The 23,949-nt window shown below is 39.1% G+C and overlaps 1 protein-coding gene across 19 annotated transcripts in view; it reads right to left on the bottom strand.

Annotated features, from left to right (window-relative positions):
* Positions 1-22,115, bottom strand: part of GALNT13 (polypeptide N-acetylgalactosaminyltransferase 13) — a 556,330-nt gene extending 534,215 nt beyond the window's left edge. For 10 of the 19 annotated variants that reach the window (XM_081577988.1, XM_081577990.1, XM_081577986.1 and 7 more), the window contains exon 1: positions 21,744-22,115. The gene's annotated coding sequence lies outside the window, so the exon portion shown is untranslated. The remainder of the gene's footprint in view (positions 1-21,743) is intronic. The other 9 variants (XM_081577989.1, XM_081577987.1, XM_081577982.1 and 6 more) reach the window with 1 other exon arrangement.
* Between the last annotated feature and the right edge of the window lie 1,834 nt (positions 22,116-23,949).

Here is a 23,949-nt window from a genome sequence, read left to right on the forward strand (position 1 = left end):
ACACCCTGGACTGATCTCCTTTAGGATGAACTGGTTGGATCTCCTTACAGTCCAAAGGACTGTTAAGAGTCTTCTCCAACACCGCAGTTCAAAAGCATCAATTCTTTGGCACTCAGCTTTCTTTATAGTCCAACTCTCACGTCCATACATGACCACTGGAAAAACCATAGCCTTGACTAGATGGACCTTTGTTGGCAAAGTAATGTCTCTGCTTTTTAATATGCTGTCTAGGTTGGTCATAACTTTCTTTCCAAGGAGTAAGTCTCTTTTAATTTCATGGCTGTAATCACCATCTGCAGTGATTTTGGAGCCCAGAAAAATAAAGTCAGCCACTTTTTCGCCATCTATTTGCCATGGGACAGGATGCCATGATCTCAGTTTTCTGAACGTTGAGCTTTAAGACAACTTCTTCACTCTCCTCTTTCACTTTCATCAAGAGGCTCTTTAGTTCTTCTTCACTTTCTTCCATAAGGGTGGTGTCATCTGCATATCTGAGGTTATTGATATTTCTCCCAGCAATCTTGATTCCAGCTTGTGCTTCATCCAGACCAGTGTTTCTCATAATGTACTCTGCATATAAGTTAAATAAGCAGGGTGACAATATACAGCCTTGATGTACTCCTTTTCCTATTTGGAACCAGTCTGTTGTTCCATGTCCAGTTCTAACTGTTGCTTCCTGACCTGCATACAGGTTTCTCAAGAGATAGGTCAGGTGGTTTGGTATTCCCATCTCCTTCAGAATTCTCCACAGTTTATTGTGATCCACACAGTCAAAGGCTTTGGCATAGTCAATAAAGCAGAAATAGATGTTTTTCTGGAATTCTCTTGCTTTTTCAATGGTCCAGCAGATGTTGGCAATTTGATCTCTGGTTCCTCTGCCTCATTAGGAAAGGAATAAATAAAGATGACATGGTAGATATACACATTGGCATATTACCCAGGCATAAAATGGAATGAAATATTGCCATTTGCAGCAACATAGACAGATCTAGAGATTATCATACTAAGTAAAGTCAGTCTAACAGAGAAAAACAAGTATTATATATCACTTACATTTATGTGGAATCTAAAAAAGTGATACAAATGAACTTATTTACAAAAAAAAGAACCTCATACATAGAAAGCAAACTTATAGTTACCAGAGGGGAAGGGTGTGAGTGAAATTTGCTCAGTTGTATCTGACTCTTTGCAACCCCATGAACAATACAGTCCATAGAATTCTCCAGGCAAGAATACTGGAGTAGGTAGCCTTTCTCTTCTCCAGGGGATCTTCCCAATCCAGGGATCGAATCCAGGGCTCCTGCACTGCAGGCGGATTCTTTACCAGCTGAGCCACCAGAGAAACCCATGGAAAAGGGGAGAGGGGTGAATTAGGAGTTTGGGATTAACAGATATACACTACTATATAACAGATACACACTGTTGCATAGTAAGCAATGATTTACTGTATAGCACAAGGAATTATATTCAATATTGTATAATAACCTACAATGGAAAAGAATGTGAAAAATAATATGTATGTGTAGACATATATATGTAAGTATAACTAAATCACTTTGCCGTAACACCTGAAACTAACACAATACTACAAATAAACCATGCTAGTACTGCAGTGCTTAGTTGCTCAGTTGTGTCCTCTGTGTGACCCAAGGGCTGTAGCCCACCAAGCTCCTCTGACCATGAGGATTCTCCAGGCAAGAATACTGGACTGGATTGCTATGCACTCCTCCAGGGGATCTTCCAGACCCAGGGATCAAACCTGCGTCTCTTACATCTACCTGTAATGGCAATCAGGTTCTTTACCACCAGCGCCACCTGGGAAACCACTAAATTAACCATCAGTTCAGTCACTCAGTCGTGTCCGACTCTTTGTGACCCCATGGACTGCAGTACGCCAGGCCTCCCTGTCCATCACCAACTCCCAGAGTTTACTCAAACTCATGTCCATTGAGTCAATGATGCCTTCCAACCATCTCATTCTCTGTTGGCCCCTTTTCCTCCCGCCTTCAATCTTTCCTAGCATCAGGGTGTTTTCTAATGAGTCAGTTTTTCGCATCAAGTAACCAAAGTATTGGAGTTTCTGCTTCAGGATCAGTCCTTCCAATGAATATTCAGGACTGATTTCCTTTAGGATTGACATGTTGGATCTCCTTGCAGTCCAAGGGACTCTCAAGAGTATTCTCCGTTTAAAAAAATAGATAAATACCTAGGAAACACATAAAAATAAAAACTCAGCTTTTAGTAGAAACCCTTTGGGGAACACATGCACACACACACACACACACACACACACACACACATGTTTACACATATTTGGTGGGCATCAGTCCTGTCCTCTGAAAGGAAACAGTTTGTATCTTTGATTTAGTATTAGTCATTGGGAAGGAGGTGGGAGGAGGGTTCAAGAGAGAGAGGACATATGTATACCAGTTCATGTTGATGTATGGCAAAAATAATCACAATATTGTAAAGTAATCATCCTCTAATTAAAAAAAAAACTACAAAAAATGTACTGCAAATCAATCATATTGTTAAATCTTTCTACATATTAGCTTTATATTTATAATGATAGTGAATATTTTCTGTGATTACTAACTCCCAAATCATTGTTAAATAAAATGAAAACTATTCACAAAGTGAATTTACAAGGTTAGTTATCAATGGACTATCATAGTGTAAATTATGAGTGGTGTAATATTTTGGCAGATAGATGCAACAATACAAGAAAATCAATTAATTGTCTGTTACTTAATGCAACCTTGGTTGAAAAGAATTAACCTCATGTATGATTCCCAGATAGGAATTATTACACAGCAGGAATTATTACTTGATTTTAATTATTTCTCACAGAGAAATTCCTTACAAGGTTAATGAAGTTTCCGCTAAACTTTTCTTTTTAATCACTTGTAAAATATATTCAAACACAAAACTTCAGGATGGGAGGCAACAGGAAGACTAAGCAAATGTAAACTAATGACCCCACATTATTTTCCGCAGCACTAGAAAATTGTTTGGATCACAATAAGAAAAGTAGTAAAAGCTCATTTAAGTAATTTGATTATTTTTAACATGAAAAAGATTTTCAAACACAAATAAAACACATTTGCTATTTAGTAACGGGATGCGGCCGAGAAGGGCTAGGCCGGGCCGGGGGCCAGGGGCGGCGGCCAACGGGGGCTAGGCCGGGCCAGGGGCTGGGGCCGGCGGCGGTGGCAGCGGCAGCGAGAGGAATTACCCAAGGCCCAAGGTAAGAGAAACCCAAGTAAGATGGTAAATGTTGCGAGAGGGCATCAGAGGGCAGACACACTAAAACTAAAACTACAGAAAACTAGCTAATCTGATCACACGGACCACAGCCTTGTCTATCTCAATGAAACTAAGCCATGCCGTGTGGGGCCACCCAAGACGGATGGGTCATGGTGGAGAGGTCTGACAGAATGTGGTCCACTGGAGAAGGGCAAGGCAAACCACTTCAGTATTCTTGCCTTGAGAACCCCATGAACAGTGTGAAAAGGCAAAAGGATAGGACACTGAAAGATGAACTCCCCAGGTCAGTAGGTGCCCAATATGCTAATGGAGATCAGTGAAGAAATAACTCCAGAAAGAATGATGGGATGGAGCCAAAGCAAAAACGATACCCAACTGTGGATGTGACTGGTGATAGACGCAAAGTCCGATGCTGTAAAGAACAATATTGCATAGGAACCTGGAATGTTAGGTCCATGAATCAAGGCAAACTGGAAGTGGTCAAACAGGAGATGGCAAGAGTGAACGTTGACATTCTAGGAATCAGCGAACTAAGATGGACTGGAATAGGTGAATTTAACTCAGATGACCATTATATCTACTACTGTGGGCAAGAATCCCTTAGAAGAAATGGAGTAGCCATCATGGTCAACAAAAGAGTCCGAAATGCAGTACTTGGGTGCAATCTAAAAAACGACAGAATGATCTCTGTTCGTTTCCAAGGCAAACCATTCAATATCACGGCAATCCAAGTCTATGCCCCGACCAGTAATGCTGAAGAAGCTGAAGTTGAATGGTTCTATGAAGACCTACAAGACCTTCTAGAACTAACACCCAAAAAAGATGTCCTTTTCATTATAGGGGACTGGAATGCAAAAGTAGGAAGTCAAGAAACACCTGGCGTAACAGGCACGTTTGGCCTTGGAGTACAGAATGAAGCAGGGCAAAGGCTAATAGAGTTTTGCCACGAGAACGCACTGGTAATAGCAAACACCCTATTCCAACAACACAAGAGAAGACTCTATACGTGGACATCACCAGATGGTCAACACCGAAATCAGACTGATTATATTCTTTGCAGCCAAAGATGGAGAAGCTCTATACAGCCAGCAAAAACAAGACCAGGAGCAGACTGTGGCTCAGATCATGAACTGCTTATTGCCAAATTCAGACTTAAATTGAAGAAAGTAGGGAAAACCACTAGACCATTCAGGTATGACCTAGATCAAATCCCTTATGAGTATACAGTGGAAGTGACAAATAGATTTAAGGGACTAGATCTGATAGACAGAGTGCCTGATGAACTATGGACAGAGGTTCGTGACATTGTACAGGAGACAGGGATCAAGAAAATCCCCATGGAAAAGAAATGCAAAAAAGCAAAATGGCTGTCTGAGGAGGCCTTACAGATAGCTGGGAAGAGAAGAGAAGCGAAAAGCAAAGGACAAAAGGAAAGATATCCCCATCTGAATGCAGAATTCCAAAGAATAGCAAGGACAGATAAGAAAGCCTTCCTCAGCGATCAGTGCAAAGAAATAGAGGAAAACAACAGATTGGGAAAGACTAGAGATCTCTTCAAGAAAATTAGAGATACCAAAGGAACATTTCATGCAAAGATAGGCTCGATAAAGGACAGAAATGGTATGGACCTAACAGAAGCAGAAGATATTAAGAAGAGGTGGCAAGAATACACAGAAGAACTGTACAAAAAAGATCTTCACGACCCAGATAATCACGATGGTGTGATCACTCACCTAGAGCCAGACATCCTGGAATGTGAAGTCAAGTGGGCCTTAGAAAGCATCACTAGAAACAAAGCTAGTGGAGGTGATGGAATTCCAGTTGAGCTACTTCAAATCCTCAAAGGTGATGCAGTGAAAGTGCTGCACTCGATATGCCAGCAAATTTGGAAAACTCAGCAGTGGCTACAGGACTGGAAAAGGTCAGTTTTTGTTCCAATCCCAAAGAAAGGCAATGCCAAAGAATGCTCAAACTACCGCACAATTGCACTCATCTCACATGCTAGTAAAGTAATGCTCAAAATTCTCCAAGCCAGGCTTCAGCAATACGTGAACCGTGAACTTCCAGATGTTCAAGCTGGTTTTAGAAAAGTCAGAGGAACCAGAGATCAAATTGCCAATATCCGCTGGATCATCAAAAAAGCAAGAGAGTTCCAGAAAAACATCTATTTCTGCTTTACTGACTATGCCAAAGCCTTTGACTGTGTGGATCACAATAAACTGGAAAATTCTGAAAGAGATGGGAATACCAGACCATCTGACCTATCTCTTGAGAAACCTGTATGCAGGTCAGGAAGCAACAGTTAGAACTGGACATGGAACAACAGACTGGTTCCAAATAGGAAAAGGAGTACATCAAGGCTGTATATTGTCACCCTGCTTATTTAACTTATATGCAGAGTACATCATGAGAAACACTGGGCTGGAAGAAATACAAGCTGGAATCAAGATTGCTGGGAGAAATATCAATAACCTCAGATATGCGGATGATACCACCCTTATGGCAGAGAGTGAAGAAGAACTAAAGAGCCTCTTGATGAAGGTGAAGGAGGAAAGTGAAAAAGTTGGCTTAAAGCTCAATGTTCAGAAAACTAAGATCATGGCATCTGGTCCCATCACTCCATGGGAAATAAATGGGGAAACAGTGGAAACAGTGTCAGACTTTATTTTTTTGGGCTCCAGAATCACTGCTGATTGTGACTGCAGCCATGAAATTAAAAGACGCTTACTCCTTGGAAGGAAGGTTATGGCCAACCTAGATAGCATATTTAAAAGCAGAGACATTACTTTGCCAACAAAAGTCCAACTAGTCAAGGCTATGGTTTTTCCAGTGGTCATGTATGGATGTGAGAGTTGGACGGTGAAGAAAGCTGAGCGCCGCAGAATTGATGCTTTTGAACTGTGGTGTTGGAGAAGACTCTTGAGAGTCCCTTGGACTGCAAGGAGATCCAATCAGTCCATCCTAAAAGAGATCAATCCTGGGTATTCATTGGAAGGACTGATGTTGAAGCTGAAACTCCAATACTTTGGCCACCTCATGCGAAGGGTTGACTCATTGGAAAAGACCCTAATGCTCGGTAGGATTGGGGGCGGGAGGAGAAGGGGATGACAGAGGATGAGATGGTTGGATGGCATCACTGACTCAATGAACATGGGTTTGGGTAGACTCCAGGAGTTGCTGATGGACAGAGAGGCCTGGCGTGCTGCAATTCATGGGTCGCAAAGAGTCGGACACGACTGAGCGACTGAACTGAACTGAACCCATATAACCATTTCTTAGATAATAAACTCTTATTAAACATAACATAAGATTTTCCTTTGTTATTTTAAAAAAATAAATATTCTATCTTACTGAACATGTTTTTGGAGTTGAGGAAGTTACAGGTTACATTAAACAATTAGTCCTGGTACATTTCAATACACTGCAAATGATTCAGAAATAAATCAGAAACAGCATGATGCATCATTAGATTACCATCAGCAGTTTATTAATTTATGTATAATCATCATTTGTACAAATTATTATAAAGGAATTGACAAACAGTGTTGAAAACAACATGTTATTCTCATATGATAAGACAAGAGAATTGGAACTCAAATATTTCTAAATGAGAAATCAGTTACAATTTGTTATCTCAAATTATGTGTCTTTCTACATAAAAAAATGGAGAATCTTCAGTTCAGCATTTAGAAAAATCATTAAAATAAGACATCACAAAGTGAAGTCTGTGTCACTAAAGAACAAAAATATAACAATAATGTTTCATCTTTTTCACTCAAAGGACTAAGGCTAGAATAGTAATGTGTTTTAAAATGGTTACTATTTTTCATATTCACATAGATAAAAAGCACTCATCTTTCAATTTCTCTAAGAATCAGCCAAGACAAAATAATACAGTCAAAGCTGATCATACAGCTAAGGGGAAGATGGAGGATGACTGCTCAACTTAGCCAAGAACACCTCACAAAAATCAGCAATGATGCTAAAATTTTCCAGATAAAGTTAAAAGGAATAGAAGCTTACCACCCTTTTTCTAAGCTAGATGCACTTTCTGCAAAGCAGCATTTCAGGGTTTAGCACTGGATACAATTTGTACAATATTATGATCAATTTATCATGATATGATATTCCTTTTCCTGCCTTCATTTACCTTCAATTCTCTCTTAAATACGATTTCTAAATATTTCACTAATACAGTTTTACTGGGTTTCTATTTTGCTTGGCTTCAATCCTATCTCTAACTGCTATTTATTTATTGCCTCCTGGGATCTGATTTTACAGTTACTCTTCACAATAACTCTTTCAGGTCTGAGAATTTTATCTTGGAAATTGGTTAAGCAGATCAGATTTCTAGGCTCCTGACATGTACCAAATGCCAGTAGAGGACCCTAGAAGGGGAGATACACTAATAGCAGCTAGCATTTGTTAAGCACTCCCTAAGTGCCAGGGACAGTAATCAGTACATTACATGCATAATCACCTCAACCCATGAAAGCAGTTATAATTATTAGGTAGATGAAAATAAATATCTGGTTCTTAGAATTGTGAGAATTGAAAGTGCCAATATTATGTAAAGCCCCTAAAAGAAATCCTTATAACCAATTAGAAACCTGGGTTGTATTAATGTTAGCCACAATCACTGTCACTTGCATTTTAAAGATGAAATACTTAAATTCCACAGATGCTATCTGTGTTTTGTCAACCTGCTTAAGCAACTGGATAGTTCAAAATTTCTGAACTATATTTATGCAGGCACCACAGTCTTAAACTTGTAGCTTTAACACAACCATGTTCCACTGCCTCTTCCAAACTCGAATCTCAACACTTTTTTTACTTTAGAATAAAGGGATGATTCATATGCTAAAGGTTATAATTAATTGCCAAGAGTTCAGTTCAGTTCAGTTGCTCAGTCGTGTCTGACTCTTTGTGACCCCATGAACTGCAGCACGCCAGGCTTCCCTGTCCATCACCAACTCCTGGAGCCTGCTCAAACTCATTGCCAAGAACTCCACCTTTAAAAGGAAATTTAATAGACCCTCAATTCATCGAACCAGGTGAGATAAAGGGACAAAGCATTGTCTTCAGTGCCCCCAGTCACTGCCCAAAAGCCAGATCACTCAGAAAAAGGTGAAAGGAGGTGACCCAAGGGGTTATAATTACAACCTGTCAACAGAAACCAGACCCTCACAGCTTTAAAGAATGCCTCACTGTTGACTTGTTTTTTCTCACTTCAGAATCTCCTAGCCTTCCATATCATAAAAATACTAGATTTTAACATATTAATTAATATGTAATTTGTGTTCTCAGTTTTCACTACTTTTCACATTATACAAGGCCCAAACTGCCAAGTGGGGCATGTGGAGAGACCAGAAACTTCATTACTTCTTATTTCTCTTCTCTCTCTGTCTGCCTCTGGTCTCTATCTCTCTTTCTGCCAATCTCTTTATTTCTATCTATCTATTGAAAGTTATTACAATTTTCTTTTGGCTTGTTGAATGAATGTTCACAGTTTAAAGATGCTAAAGCGCACACACACAGAAATCTTCTAACAATCAGCAGGTTAGACATTTCTTATGGGACCTATCTGTGTTCTCACATTCATTAGGAATAGCTAGCATCTTTAAAGCAACTATTTCTGATTAGCTACAAAATTAAAGTGCTAGCCCAAATAAGAAGAAGCAATGAGAACTTCCAGAGCAGCTGCTGATCTAAGACAGCAATATTCTCACATCTGTGTAATGTCGAAACAGCCATCCTTCATCTCTCAATTCCTCTGTGAATCTGCAGACACATCAGGTAATCAGAGTAACTGGTACAATTTAATAACAACAGAGGACTATAAAATTTACTGTCTCTATCTGGAAACCACTACAAAATGTTGTTTAAAATTATTGTTTAGTGCTAGCTATGAAATGTTTAGGAAAACAGAGGTGGAATGGAAATAGGATTTTCTGGAGAATCATTTGGTAATGCTTTGCATTTTTAAATCAGAAAAAATAAGTTTGTTTTTAATTATAAGAAAATAAGACCTAGAAAACGTATAGTTATTTTCATTTTCAAAGAAAATGATAGGCCTACATTTGGAAAATAAATAAACACTAAAATAGAATCATATCATGCATTTTTTTTTTGGTATTACCAGTTGCATCATTTCAAGGATGAGAAAACTTAGATCCAAAGAATTTAAAATGACATGCTACAGAATTTATTAAGGGTTTTACCATGACCAGAATCCAATTCTCTCCTCTTAGTCCCATAATTTTTATAATGCTGTAAGGGATGACTGATACTGTGTTTAATAATAAAATTTCCAGGTATTTATATTTCTTTATAGCTTAGAGTCCCCTCCCTTAACTCTAAACTATTCCTCTCCCCAGAGGGAATCACATTTAATTATTTATTAGTTCTAAAACAAAATGGTTAAATTCACATGTCTTTACAGACCAAGGTGATTTAACAGAGAGTGATTGTATATGTGAAAATCTGGAGAGTAGAGACACACCAAAAGCAACCACATTAAACAAAAAAAAATTAAATTAAAGCATATTTTGACCAAACAAATGGACCCAAAGTATTTTAGACATTATCTAAATTATCTCATATACCACACTCCATGTTTCTCTATATTCTTATTAATATTGTTATTATTCCTTCTCTTAGTTTTTTTTTCTAATTTTAAGGACTGTATCAACACTTCTAACTTGCATCAACTGTCGGTACTTATCTCTTGACCTCTAGTTTGCAATTTGCTAATCTTCCAATTTCTCTCCTTTCCTTCTGTTTTCTCCAAACATCATACCTATTTCCCAACCTCTCCCATCTGTATGTTTACTGTGGCAATGCCATTGCTAATATTTGCATTCTGTCTATAATTATGATTCTCTTCCACTTTTTAGCTAAAGATTGATACTGAAAATTGAAAATCAGTGAAAAAAACACATATTTAAGTAATATAAAAATATTATTCATTTCAGTGCCAACTAAAGTTCTATGGTTACTTTCTTTTCTGGCATATACTTGGGTTCTTCTTGGATGGAGTTTACATTTCTTTTTTCATTTTCACACTATTTTTCTTTGTCTTTTCAAATATTTCTTGGACTTTAAAGGTTGCATAATATCCCCCTTTATCCTAGAGCCTCCCACCAGACAAAACTTTCCACTTTTTTTACATTAACTCCATATCAGATTAAAGTAATATGAATCATTTGCCCTACAGGACTACTTCATAGCTATTATGCCATATCTTTCTCTTTCTCTTAATTATACTTTGATGGGGTTCAACCTCAAGTAATTTTACAAGAAAGATTATATTTGAGGAAAGCATATTTAATCATTAGATGCCTGAAAATGTATTAATTCTACCCTTGCACTTGATTGATATTTTGAATGGATATTGGACATGGAATTTTGAGTTGCAAATCATCTTCCTTCATAAACTTGAGAATGATTCTATTAATTTTTAAAATATGTTCTAACTATATATTTTGTTTTCTTATTATCAGAACTCCAATTAGCAGAAAGTCATGCTTCAGGGAGATTTATAGTGATTCTTTTTACCTTTTTGTTCTTTTCTTTTGCATTGCTAAGGTTTTTTGTGTATTTGAGTTAAAAATGTTCCCTTAAACTATTGATCTGAAAATCTTTACTTTCCAATAGTTTTTCTTATTTATTTATTGTGTCTCTTCCCTATCATCTTCTTGTTTTATGAACGTAATATTTTCTAGAATCTCTTCAAAAATTTTACTTTTTGGTCTCCTTTATGATTTTTTAATTATCTGGTCCATGCAAGGTCATTTCATTGTCATTGGTTTCAGTTTTCTTGGTCTCGTTTGTGTAGCAGTTTTTTACTAATACATTTTCATAAAGTACTTCTTAAATGTCTGGTGATACTTGGTTGATGCTTTCTATTTAAGAATAAAGGAACAGAAATGGCTGAACCTTCTGTACTTAAGTGGGTCTTGCTGTTTAGAAGACTTTGCTTTTGGGTAAGCAAGGAGTTGATTATTAGGCTTAAAGATCCTAAGTGTCAAAATAAAAGGAAATTTATTTCACAGTTGTAAGATGCTTTATCCTGAGTTGCCCCTCTTGTCTCTTAGCAGCTCATATAATTCCATTAGCCTATGTTAAGCAGGAATAGTTAGGAGGGAAAGCGAAAAAAAACTTGCTAGAAGGATATCTGCATAGGAAGTAAAATTAGTGAAGAAAAGGCTGGCTATCCCAACAGACAGTAAAGAATTTGCCTGTGATGCAGGAGACCTGAGTTCGATCCCTGGGTTGGAAAGATCCCCTGGAGAAGGGAATGGCTACCCACTCCAGTATTCTTGCCTGAAGAATTCCATGGACAGAGGCACCTGATGGGCTACAGTTCATGGGGTCACAAGGAGCTGGACACAACTGAGCCAATAACATTTTAGGATTTCCCAGGTGGCATTGGTGGTAAAGAACCTGCCTGCCAATGCAGGAGACATAAGAGACACAGGTTCAATCCCTGAGATGGGAAGATCCCCTGGAGGAGGGCATGGTAACCCGCTCCAGTATTCTTGCCTGGAGAATCGCATGGACAGAGGAGCCTGGCAGGCTGCAGTCCATGGGGTTGCACAGAGTTGGACACAATTGATGTGACTTAGCACACATGCCTGCATTCCATCTGTACATGTTGATTACTTTGTTTCAGCCCCAGTATCTCACTTAAGCCTTTTCAGGCTTACTCAGGACAAAACAGCACCCTCTTCCCCACATTTTCAGCAGTTTCCTCTGCCTGGCTTTACTTCATACACTTTGTAACAGTTTGATATCTTTTTAACTCATTAACTTAATGCTTAAGTTAATGAGTTTTCAGGAGAAAGTTTAGATAAAGATAAGTCTCCATCCTTCCTGGAGAAGCTGCCCTTAAAACACCTAAAATTAAGAAAAACCCAAGAACAAGCATAATTACTACACTGTCGCATATCACCATACTCCTGATGGCAGCAATGCTGTTCAGAATCATTCAAGTGAGGCTCTCTATAGAAATTAATGCAAACTGCACACCTACACACATTTTAGGGTATGCAGGGTAAAAGTGGGACTACTGATTTCATGTACTGAAGGGTCATTTTTGTGGGCAACTGATTAACATTCTCAAATAAAAAGATGTATTGAAATTCAAAATTATTTAATGAAATAGTGGCAAGTATCTTACATTTGTTGAGGTTATTTTTCCTCACAAAAGGAATGGAAATGATGCATACATGTTATTCTACTAGAATTAGAATTTTATACAGATAATAAGAATTTGTGCATTGTAGAAGCAAAATGGGCCTATTGTTGTCTGCAATAGCAAATGAAGTGTCTCATAACCAGCAATTCAATGTGTTAATTCAGCTGCATCATCCAATTACCTACAATTCATCTCAACCTAGGACACAACACTAAAACTCTTAAAAAATCTGTGACAAAATGCCTGCTCTAGGTTTACCTAATAGGAAAAACATTATCCCAAAGCCAGAGAATAGAGAAGCCATGGAATATAAATTATAAAAGATGTTCATCATAACCTATCAATTAATATCACAATGAATTTCTGACATGAAGTCAATAGTCTAGAGTTAATAATAAAATACATATTGGAAATCTTATAAGGAAAATCTGACCAAGGAATGTGAGAACCGGATGGCAACTGAAATTGGCATCCCCTCAAGTAACACAGCATTCCCTTGGAGCCAGGGCCTGCATACTGCCAACTGACCACAGGGCCCAGGCACACCATTCTAAAAGTAGACAAAGGTAATGATATGCAAATTTAGCATCCCAAGCCTCCTGCTAAATGACCCAGATGCAAGAGCTACAGCGTCTGTCTCTTACCTACTCAGGGACTAGATGATGAAAAGAACAGAAGCTTTTTAATTTACATTCTTATAGAATCAAAAAAGGAAAAAAAAAAGCTAATAGATAAGTCCAGCCCTGCCCTATGAGGATGTATTAAGCCACAGAAGAAGGACAATTTAAAGTTGAGAGCGTCATGAAGAAGGAAGAGAAGGGCCAGGAAAAGATACAGAAGAAAAAGTATATTGAGAAATGATGAAACAGTATTTATTTGAGGAGGAAAGACAGAGCTACCCTGAAAATTTACAGGATATGAGTGAAATCTGAGCCATGATTAGGCACAGGCTGGTTTCTAATATTTTTCAGGACAAGTGATGTATAGTCCCATTTGAGACTGAACTATCAAGAGAATCAAAGAAATATGAGCCTTGAGGATTCAGAAAAAGAGGTGGAATTTACCATGAGAGAAAGAGAGAAGGCTGTAGAAGTGAGCTTTAAAATTTAGTCAGCTATCTCATAACTCTCACTTCACTTATAAAATCTGAAAACAGAATTGTTTTTAAGTGTAGGTTTTTACTTCTTAAAAAAGCAGGCAGGTAGAATGTCTCATTACTGGGGTATCGAATTGAAACAATTTATAACAATCTAATCAGGTACCCATCTAAAATAATATTTTTAAAACTGAAGAAAGCTCATTAAATACTATGTAAGTTCTTTAAACAAGAATAAATAATAGAAAGTTGTTAAAAATCAACCAAAGATCAGAAGTAAGGAGCACCTCCTCAAAGATAAATACATCAATTCTCTATAAATTAACAGTGATTACAAATGAGTATAGATACTCTATATTATATAAAGCTTTCAAAAAACATATTTAAGAAAAATATCATGATGTTTCAGCAGGATTTCTCCAATCCTTTTTTAAATATTAATATTTCCCAGTGTAATCTAAACAATTTATGAACAGTAATTATAGAGCAATAAGGTATTTTTTATTTTAACTAAGGTATATCTTAGTTATAGATTGAAGTCTCTATATAGAAATCCCACTTACAGGTTTTTTTCTTTTGTCTCCATCGCTGTGCTAACTTCTTGCTGTTTTTCATTTTCTTTTTTGCTAGGGATGGTGGGGAGAGGGTGGGTGGGTCTGCACCTAAGAAAAGTCAAGAATGAATCTACTTGAAGAAAACTACTCTGTTTTTCCACATTTATTATCTCTTTCATAATTAAATTTCTTTCTTAATCTGGTGCTATGACTTCTAAAAGGTAAGCATGTTTTGCTTTTTACTTTGTTCGTCAGATTTTCTTCCTTTACTTTTAAAGGCAAATATTATTCAAATAGGAAACAAAACACAGAAATCTGGGTTCCATTTTCATTTCTATTGCTTCAAGTTTTTTGACTTAGAGCAGACCATTGTTTCATCAAAATTGCACAGTCCATGCTCCACAATTTATCAACTTTCCCTGGGCAACTCACTTAACCTTTCTGTGTCTCAATTTCCTTGTCTAAAAATGAAGGTACTAATAAAACCTACTTTGGGGGGTTGTTATGATTAAATGAATTAATATCTGTTAAGTACTCTGAATAATGTCCAGGACATAGTAACTTTTATATTTGTTTAATTGACTAAACATTATTAAATCTGAAAAGTGTTCTAGAAGTAGTTCGGTTGCTTGAAATCTTGTACATCAAACTTATCTAGAAAAATGTTTATAAAGATAGATCCCTATGTATCTATCCCAGGCAAATGAGAATCTGTATCACTGGAATCTGACAACCTATAGTAAAACAAACAAACAAAAACCTCTTGAGATAATTTCAGTTTCCAAACTGGTTTGTTGGCAATGACATTAAACGATGTCTCAAGTCAATTTATTGGAGAAGGAAATGGCAACCCACTCCAGTATTCTTGCCTGGAGAATCCCAGGGACGGGGGAGCCTGGTGGGCTGCCGTCTATGGGGTCGCACAGAGTCGGACACCACTGAAGCGACTTAGCAGCAGCAGCAGCCAGTCAATTTAATTACATCCCACACAATCCACCAGCGTCCACTTCCCCTTCAATGACCACAATAGTTACTATCCAAAGCAACTTGGGATTTAATAGCATCAGTCAGTTTTACAAAAGCAGTTAGAAGTTTAGCTTTGGAATTTTCTTTCTTACCTAAAGCAAAACTGCTTTGTCCTCATCAAGGAAAACAAACATGTAAAAAAAGGGATCAAACTGATCCCTAAAGACTAGAACATACTGGTTAAAGAGGACAGAGCAAGTTCTTGAGACATGCTCCTTTTGTTTTGCCCAGCGTTCATTCATTATTCAAGGACACAGATTGGCACTGTCTTAGCGATAATGATTTGTGGTTAACTACCACAAAAGATCAAATTGCCTCCAATTCTCTAATTCTTTAAAAAAAAAATTGAAGCAGTAAACTGAGGCTTAGGGTAATTGCTAGCATCCTTCCTAGATACAAATTGCATTGCCCAGACTTGCAACTAGAAAGAGAAAGGAATAACTATAAGGACAAAGTCATAGATATCACACCCATGCTGGCCTGTGTTGCATGGGTGCTTGGGATCCACTGGGTAGCAGTATATTTGAGCAGTTCAGATTAAGAAGTGTTACAAAAGCAGGCTACAGAATGTGGTGAAATAAATTACCAGACCGGGATGAAATTTTCTTCAGTCTTTGTTAAATTAGAAAAATAAATGCAATATAGAAAGCACAGGAAGCTACATTTATTCTATTTTAAGGACTATATTTTGCAATTTAGTTCTGCCATCTTATTGGTGTTACAATATCCACTCTTTGATAAAATGACAGTGATATAAATAGACTTTTAAAAATGATTCTCATTCTGCAAAAAGAAAATGGAGGTTGACACTTTTTTTTTTATATATGTATTAGTCAGTGAAAATGTCAGTTTGAGAACTCTTAGAGCATTGGCTTCAGAGATAGATACAACTGATGTAATCCCTGCCCCTAATATTAATACAGATCAGCTGTGTGATATTGCATATGTGCTTCCTCATTTATACAATGGGGATAGTAATACTACATATAATTCATACGATTTGGAGGATAAACTGTAGTACGAGCTGTTAGATGTTTACTTACTCACAATACAAGTCAAAGTATGTATCCAATAAATTTTAGTTATTTTATCACTTTGTAACTCTTCAACATTTTAACTCCCTCATCAATAAATCAAAATGGCCATACCTTTACATATATTTGTTTCCAAGTATATGTTCCCAATTTTGTTTTCATTAGCCTAATGGTGGTACTGCATGGGGGTCTTGATAGCCACATAAATCCCATCCTCTCCATCTGAAACTAATTATATAATAAAAATCTCAAAAGGAAATTAAATAAATTCTTATGCTTCTGGTCTACAAGAAGATAATTCTTCTCATATGTCAAAATTCATTTTATAACAAAAAAAAATGGCACTGTGCTTATAATATCAAGGCAATTAATATTAGGCAAGAGACTAAGTTGACATTTACTACAGTCTCTGAGGTATAATTTAGATGATTTTGAATTTCAAGCTCTGTTTGAAATTCTTCTGGTTACAGTGGTTACTCAGCACATGTATTGTTCACCAAAGTACCAACAACAGTTTAATCACACTCTTCTTATAATGTTCTACAAGATCTTAAACAAGATTTAAGTGACAATTCAATGTAGTTTAATGTACTAAATAGAGTCCCAATTATTTCTACATCATAGTAGAAACCCTGGTATATCTTGGGAGAGTTCCCATCTATCTTAATAGTAAGTATTTCTGAAAAAAAAAAAAAGAAAAAGAACAAGCCTGAGTATTTATCTGGACAGTGTTTTACATTTTCTCACCTAACAGAGGATCACAAATATGTTCATACCGAGATGGTAACAATCACCACTTCCCCTAAATCTCTCTCAAGCCATGTTGGGAGGGTTAACCATTAAGAGGGAACAATGTTTAACAACCAATATTTTGCATCTTGTTTCAGGTCAATTGTGGAGGACAATAATAACAAACATTGAAAGAGAACCTGATAGTTCATGAGATTTATAATTATTTGGACATTTGAATGAAGTTGGGTCCTCAGAGGAAAGTTAGGTGCCAGCAATCTCTTAACAACCTGTAGCAATAATTTTTAAAAATTAAGAATTTCAGCTTAAATAGGTCCTAAATATATTAAGATAAATAAAATTGGAAAACTCATAGCTAAAAATGAATTTTAGCTATTTGTATTTAAAAGAGACATTAGAACACATATTAATCACACAAATGTCTTTAGGCATTTGTAATAATTTCGTGGTAACTATCTTGGACCAATTAAACATGTTATTGTAAATATACTACCTTGAGAACATACACAGAGGTCTAAATCTTAATCAAGAAGAAATAAATATCAAATAAATAAAATCTATCTTATTACACTTTGTTCCCAAAGATAATTCCTTATAATGCCCCAAACGGATGATCAACTACTAGTAAATTCATGTGTGTATTCATTTTCACAAATTTCTGTGAATTTTCTAAGTACTAAATTCCACAATGGGAAGCTGGACTCTTCAAAAATATGTATGCCTGTAACTCAATGGCGGAAAAACTTAACTAAACAATGTGCTTTAATATATAAATTGTAAATATTAGTCTAAAATGTTAAAATGACTTAAAATGTTAAAATGGTTTATCAAAACAGACAGTATAGGATCTTTAAATGTGATTTATGTATTCAGATATAGTGTGTCTGTAGCAGGGCATGGGAAATATGAAATATCATCAAGTAGACTGTCAGACTCAGTATACATACATATGTATTTAAAAACAGCAAAGGCATAGTGAAGGTGGAAATTCTGATATTGGTTGAGATACATTCTGATCTCTTAATGATAAGAATATTGAGACACTTTTAAGTTTTTAACAATGTACACTACTTACAGGTCAATGTTATATCAGAGTGAAATACAATGTTTCTATTTTGCCAACTTGAGTTTAAGAAGTGGTAGCTGTACCACTTCTTATATATATATATATATATATATACACACACACACACACACATATTTAAGTCTTGATTTGATGTTCCACATGTGTTTACTCTCATGACAGGAAGGATTAAAAAAACAAAGGCCAGTTAAAATTCTTGGATAATTAGGCATATGGTCACTCAGACTTCAAAGCAGTGATTCTGCTAGATCTCATTAGATTTAAGAGGGCTACATGTTTCTACTACTGATATCAACACAAGCCCCAAGAGGCAATGTATTAAAAGTCACAATCAAGAATTTATTGCTTATTGCAGGAGTTGCCTCTTGAAAATAGGATGTTTAATAAAGCAAATTAAAGGACAAAAGTATAGGATCTGCTCATTTTCATAAAGTACAAAAACACTTATCAGAGACATGTAGTATTGTTATTTATTTCACATGGTAGGACTTTATTCATACTTTACTCTCAATCATCTTCTATAATTTTCTTTTTATTCAGAAATACCAATATCGTCTTCATTTTCCTAACCAGAACGAATAAAAATATCCATTTATTCCTTGTTCTTGCAACTTCTTCCTAAAATGCCAAAGTTTTTTAAAAAGTTGCAAAATCTCTATTACATGGAAATATTCTTGTACAACTGCCACTTCTTAAAATCAAGTTGGCAAAATAGAAACATTGTATTTCACTCTGACATAACTTAAACCTGAAAGTAATGTATATTGTTAAAAAGTTAAATATGTCTCAATATTCTTATTAAGAGATCAGGATGCATCTCAACCAATATCAGAATTTCCATCTTCACTATGTCTTTGCTATTTTTAAACATGAAAAACTGGATAGACTAGGAGCTGATTTATAAGTAATATTTTAAAAGCAAAATGCCTTGAACATGCTCCAGAACAATATTCATGGTAAATCCTCAACTATTTTAAGAGGTGACTGTCATAGTATAATAAAAGCAATATTGCAGCACAGGGATTCCTACTAGAAACTTGTATCAGGAGGCATTACATTTCCAAGTACTTTGGCAAATTCTCATACACATGTAGTATCACACCTCTCACATATATTTCAAGCAATAAAGGAACCTATAAATTATTTAAGGTAAGTGATTCAGTTTGCAGATCAATTTATAGACCCCAAATATTTTAAGCTGATACATCTGTTCTCTACATTAAAAAAAGAGAACTTTTCACTTGTGAAAACCATCGGAAAGTATTCACTTACAAATGATGTCATGCCCTAGTTTACTTTTAAGTAAGAAGGCTGAGAGATGCCCCCATCAGAGCCTCTAAACTAATTTTTCAATTCTGCACTGACTATTAAAGAACATCAGCCAAGTTAAAGACTTGCACAGAAGGTCAAATTCAAGCAGCAAATGGGTTAAGGACACAGAGACTGATGTTTCACCTTCTACTAGTCCTCAATTCCCATTCATAAAAGACTAAATGAAACAAACAAACAAACAAGAGGTAGAATTCAACTTCTTGTATGTAGATATTAGCATAGCTAGGTGACTTCAAAGCCTAAGATTAGCTCCATGCTAATCAGTCAATCAGTAAGTTTCTGGGAAGCATTTACTAGTTTTCCTACACTGTGCTAGGGTCTGAATATCTGAGACAGCACCTGGCCCCACTCTGGACACTGGGATCCAGAATTAATCTATACCAGCAGCACTTTGTTTCCTTTGGAAAACCTTTCTTTTCTTCTTCCCAAAATTGCTTAGTGCCTCTACTTAAGCAATCAGCTTAAGCCCTAGAATGGGATGAGCATCACAGAAATGGTGAATGAAAAGCATTTATTTAAACAAGGAAGAGCAGCCAGGGAAAATTCTCAATGGAGTTGAAGGTAGGCAGGGGCATGAGGAGATGTGAAATCCTGGTTTGCACTGAATGATGCAGAAAAATGGCATGTTTTCTTATGTTGAAAGCCTGTTTTAGACTATGAAAATTCTCCAAATCTATCCACCTCTTAAGGACTCAAATGATGTTTCAATATTGAGGTTCTAATTCTGCAGGAGAGGAGGAGTTTGTAGAGATCAAGGCAAAGGAAAGATCAGTACTGCAACAGAAAAGTCAAGATGAAGAAAAGGAAAGGATGGGTGAAGGCAAGAAGAACGACCTGAGAAGGGGAGAGATCAAAAGTCAGTCACCAATAGGTTCACCTTACTTTTCAATATTCTCAAACCAGCAGGTTTCTCTAACACTAGAGGGCACGAACGCAAACACACACACACACACACACACACACACACACACACACACAGTGAGGCGGGGGGAGCAACCTTGAGCAAAAGCAGTTTTCATGTAAAGCTGAAGATCCAGGGCCCCAAGGATACTCGAAATTTCAAGGGGCTGGGGCAGTCAGTGTCTTTAACCCTGCAAATAAAATCTCCATGCTGTATTTCGGGGAAGAGTGACCGCACTCTCTCCCAAAGAAACCGCTCAAAGATTGAGTGTTAAGACAGTTGAAGGCAGGCAGTCCCCAGTGCTCCTCCGACAGCAACACCTTTGCCTCAGGAAAGCTCCCACCCTTTCCAGGTTAGATTTCCCTGGATCCCGAAGCTTCTGTGTTTATCTGCCCACTGTCTCCTTCTGTGGCTGCCTGTAAAGACTGGATGGAGATGTAGACTCTCCACCTGGAAATTCAACTGATGCTAGGCAAAGAACGGAGTAAGATGAGGGGGAATCGCAGCTAACGCTGTCCAAACAGCAGCCTGCGTGCGCCCGGGTTCGCAGCAGCGCAGAGCCCTCGGACCCGGGGCGGGGAGGCGGCCCTTGCGACTGTCATTCAGCCCCCTCACGACAGCCCAGACAAGAGCACTCTGCTTCCATCCCCAAGTCTCCTCCGGCTATGAGAAAGGAGGTCTCTGTACCTGGAGGTGCCCAGGAGGGCTGGGGTGTTCTCCCCTGGACAAGGAGTCTAGGAATATGGGAGCTGGTGGTGTTCCGGAGGACCAGACAGGAGAGATGAGAGAAGGAGACAGGCAGCGAGAGGAAAAAACATAAAGAAAAAAATAAGGTACTACGGAGAGAAAGCGGAAGAGATAAAATAACAGAGACGCGGGAACATCCCAAGAAAAACGGGAAAAGAGAATGAGAGAGAGACTACCCCGGAGCGGATGCCGTAAGCCAGAGAAAGAATTAGAGAAAGTAACTGACTCAGACACGGACAAGTAGAGACTAAGAGGCAAAGGAAGGCAGAAAGGGATGAAGGCAACCGTCGAGGACGACACCCGAGATCCAGCGCGTCCCCGGTGTTGAACGCCCGGTGTAGAAGCGTCCGAGCACCGCAGAGCCACGCCGCCGGCAGCTGGTGGGAGAAAGTTGCTGGGGCTGGAAGGCCATGTCCTCCCGGGGCTGAGCGCCAGTGGAGCGCAGAGGGTGGCTGGCGCCCCTCAGCTTGGCCGGGGAGCAGAGAGAGCAGGGTAGAGGGCGGGCAGCGGTAGAAAGTTCCGCGCCTTGCGGTCTTTCCTACGCACTTGCAGCGGCGAGCAAGCGCGCTTCGAGAGCCCAAGAGGCCGGTTTACCGGGTTCGCCGGCGCCCCTTTCCCGGGACTGGTTCGGAGAGCTTGGCTCCGTGAGGTGCCACCCGCTGCGGGACTTTGCGGCGCCCACCCAGGCACTCGGGCCACCCAAAGAGGACTCTCCCCAGACAATTAGAGGGGAAGCAAGACAGAGACAGAGACCTGCTGTCGTGGCCAGGGATCCCGCGAAGAGGGAACGGCAGTCCACGCACGGAATTCAGCCTCCGACCCAGCCCGGCAGGTGCCGGCCGGCTGCGAGGAGTGTGGGGCACGCCGAGCCCGTGCTCACCTGGAACCCGCGCCGACCCGCGAGCGCAGCGCGCAGCCCCGCTTCCCGCCCGCGCGTCTCTGCTCACACTTCCCCGGGAGCAGAGCGAGCCGGCTCCGGCCTCTGCCAGCCCCGGAGAGGCGCCCTCATAGCGCAGCGGCGGGCTAGAGGGCTCCTCGAGAGCGGGCGCCAAGGCCGAGGAGGCGCAGGAGACCGAGCGAGGGCTCCTAGCACATTGTCACCTCGGCAGAGCCGCCGCCGCCACCGCCTGGTCACTTGGCCCCCGCCCCCCTCCCACCCCGGCCCGCTCCCTCTCAGCCCCTCCTCCTTGCGCGGTCCCTCCTCCTGCTCCCGTAGCCCCAGCCTGGAGGCCTCTCACTGGGCTAGTATCATTTACGTAATCAGCACCCCCCAGCCCTCCTCCCTCCCGGCTCCCGCTCCTCCCCGGGCTGGGGAGGTGCGCACAGAGCGCGCTCCAGCTGCTCCTGGAGCTGCCGCTCCTGTGATGTGCACAAGTCCCGCGATACTTGGCAGTCACGGCCCCCAAGAGCAACCGAGGGGTCGGCTCCTTTCCCCGCAGAGCGCCCCGCGATCCCTGGCCGGCCCCGGGTCCCACTGTGCGAAAACAGGCTGTGTTAGCCCAGGGCACCGGATAACCTCCTAGAGGAGTGCTGGGGCGCGGGGTGCAGACTGCCCTCGGGAAAGCTCTAGCAACCCCACCCCCGCTATCGGTTCTCCATTGGAGATAAGCTTGAGGTTTAGGCGCCCTGAAGCAGAAAGGACACACAAGAGTTTGGCCTCTTGTCCATTATAGTTCGTTTACCCTGGCAGGATCCTAGTGTTCTGGCTAGCGACAGCTGCTGCCACCGAAAGTATTATAAGAGACCTGGAAACGCAAAAGGCTTCCTTATGCTATTAAATTTTTAAGGGAGCGGTAAAGAAAAAAACAAGGCTCTGAATTCCTTTCTCAGTCAGGAAGATAGGGTCTCTAACAGCAAAAACACACATACACTGAAGCACCTGAATGTCTGCATTTCAGAGTAACGTTAATGCGTAGTGTAGTAGAAAGTCCATGAGACTGAGTGAATTAAATTATCTGTAAGGGTTTTAGAAGAGTGCATGGAACGAGGCACAAACTTAAGACTCAGATATTATTAGCATCTGAAGACTTGGGACCTAACCCCCTGTGCCATGTGGGAGGGACTCTTCTAGGAAATTCGGATTGCTGAGGTCAGGTCTCTGCTTTGCCATTTGTTCACTTTTGACCCTTGGTTACTTTGGGTTCTTAATACCGTTTCGGTTTTCCTGTTTTTAAGAGGGGTAAGGTAGGTCACCTCATGTTATCTTAGCTCCCTCCTCTTAGCTTATTTGGGAAAACTAGGGGAGGATATGAAAGTTACTCCAAAAATATTGAGTCATGTTGCATAAATGTCTATTATTAATTATAATCTAGTGTATCAGTGACATTCTTGATTATATTCACGAAAGGCAATTTTTAGAGATGTTATCTTTATATCTTTTCATGAATCAATGATTACCTAAATTGGTATGATAATAACTATATTTAATTTTCCCTCCTACACTATCCACCCTGGGCAGCCCTTCCAGCCTCATCAATTAGTGTTTCTGTCCTTGTGTGCGGACACAAGGTGCCACTATTAACACCAAAGACACTGGTCTTTTTCTCTATTGCTTGCTTTTGTCAGTTCTGTCATCACGCCATTCACATCTCCATGGCATATTGAGAAAAGTTATGGGCCAGCAGGTAAAAGGTTAAGCTTCTAATGCTGGCACCGCCACTTATTAGTCATATGTACTTGCAAAACGCATAAGCCCCCATTCTTACATTCTTCATCACTAAAAAAGGTAGCAATACCATTTTGCAACCTTTGTAGTAATATTTAACCAGGACGAGAAGCATAAAACTAGTAGGTAAAAGTTATACATGTATTCAGTTATTTATGTACTCTCAAAGTATCTCCCTGGGAATTATGTTTTGATGTTTATCACATCATCCTCAAACTTAGCAGTTTAAAACAATAAACATCTATAAACTCTCAAGGTTATGTGAGTTGTCAGGGTGGTTTCTGCTCTGGCAGG

The sequence above is a fragment of the Giraffa tippelskirchi genome, chromosome 3 (genome assembly GCF_054371585.1).
Source record: "Giraffa tippelskirchi isolate mGirTip1 chromosome 3, T2T-mGirTip1v1.2.pri, whole genome shotgun sequence".
In the NCBI taxonomy this organism is placed as follows: Eukaryota; Metazoa; Chordata; class Mammalia; order Artiodactyla; family Giraffidae; genus Giraffa; species Giraffa tippelskirchi.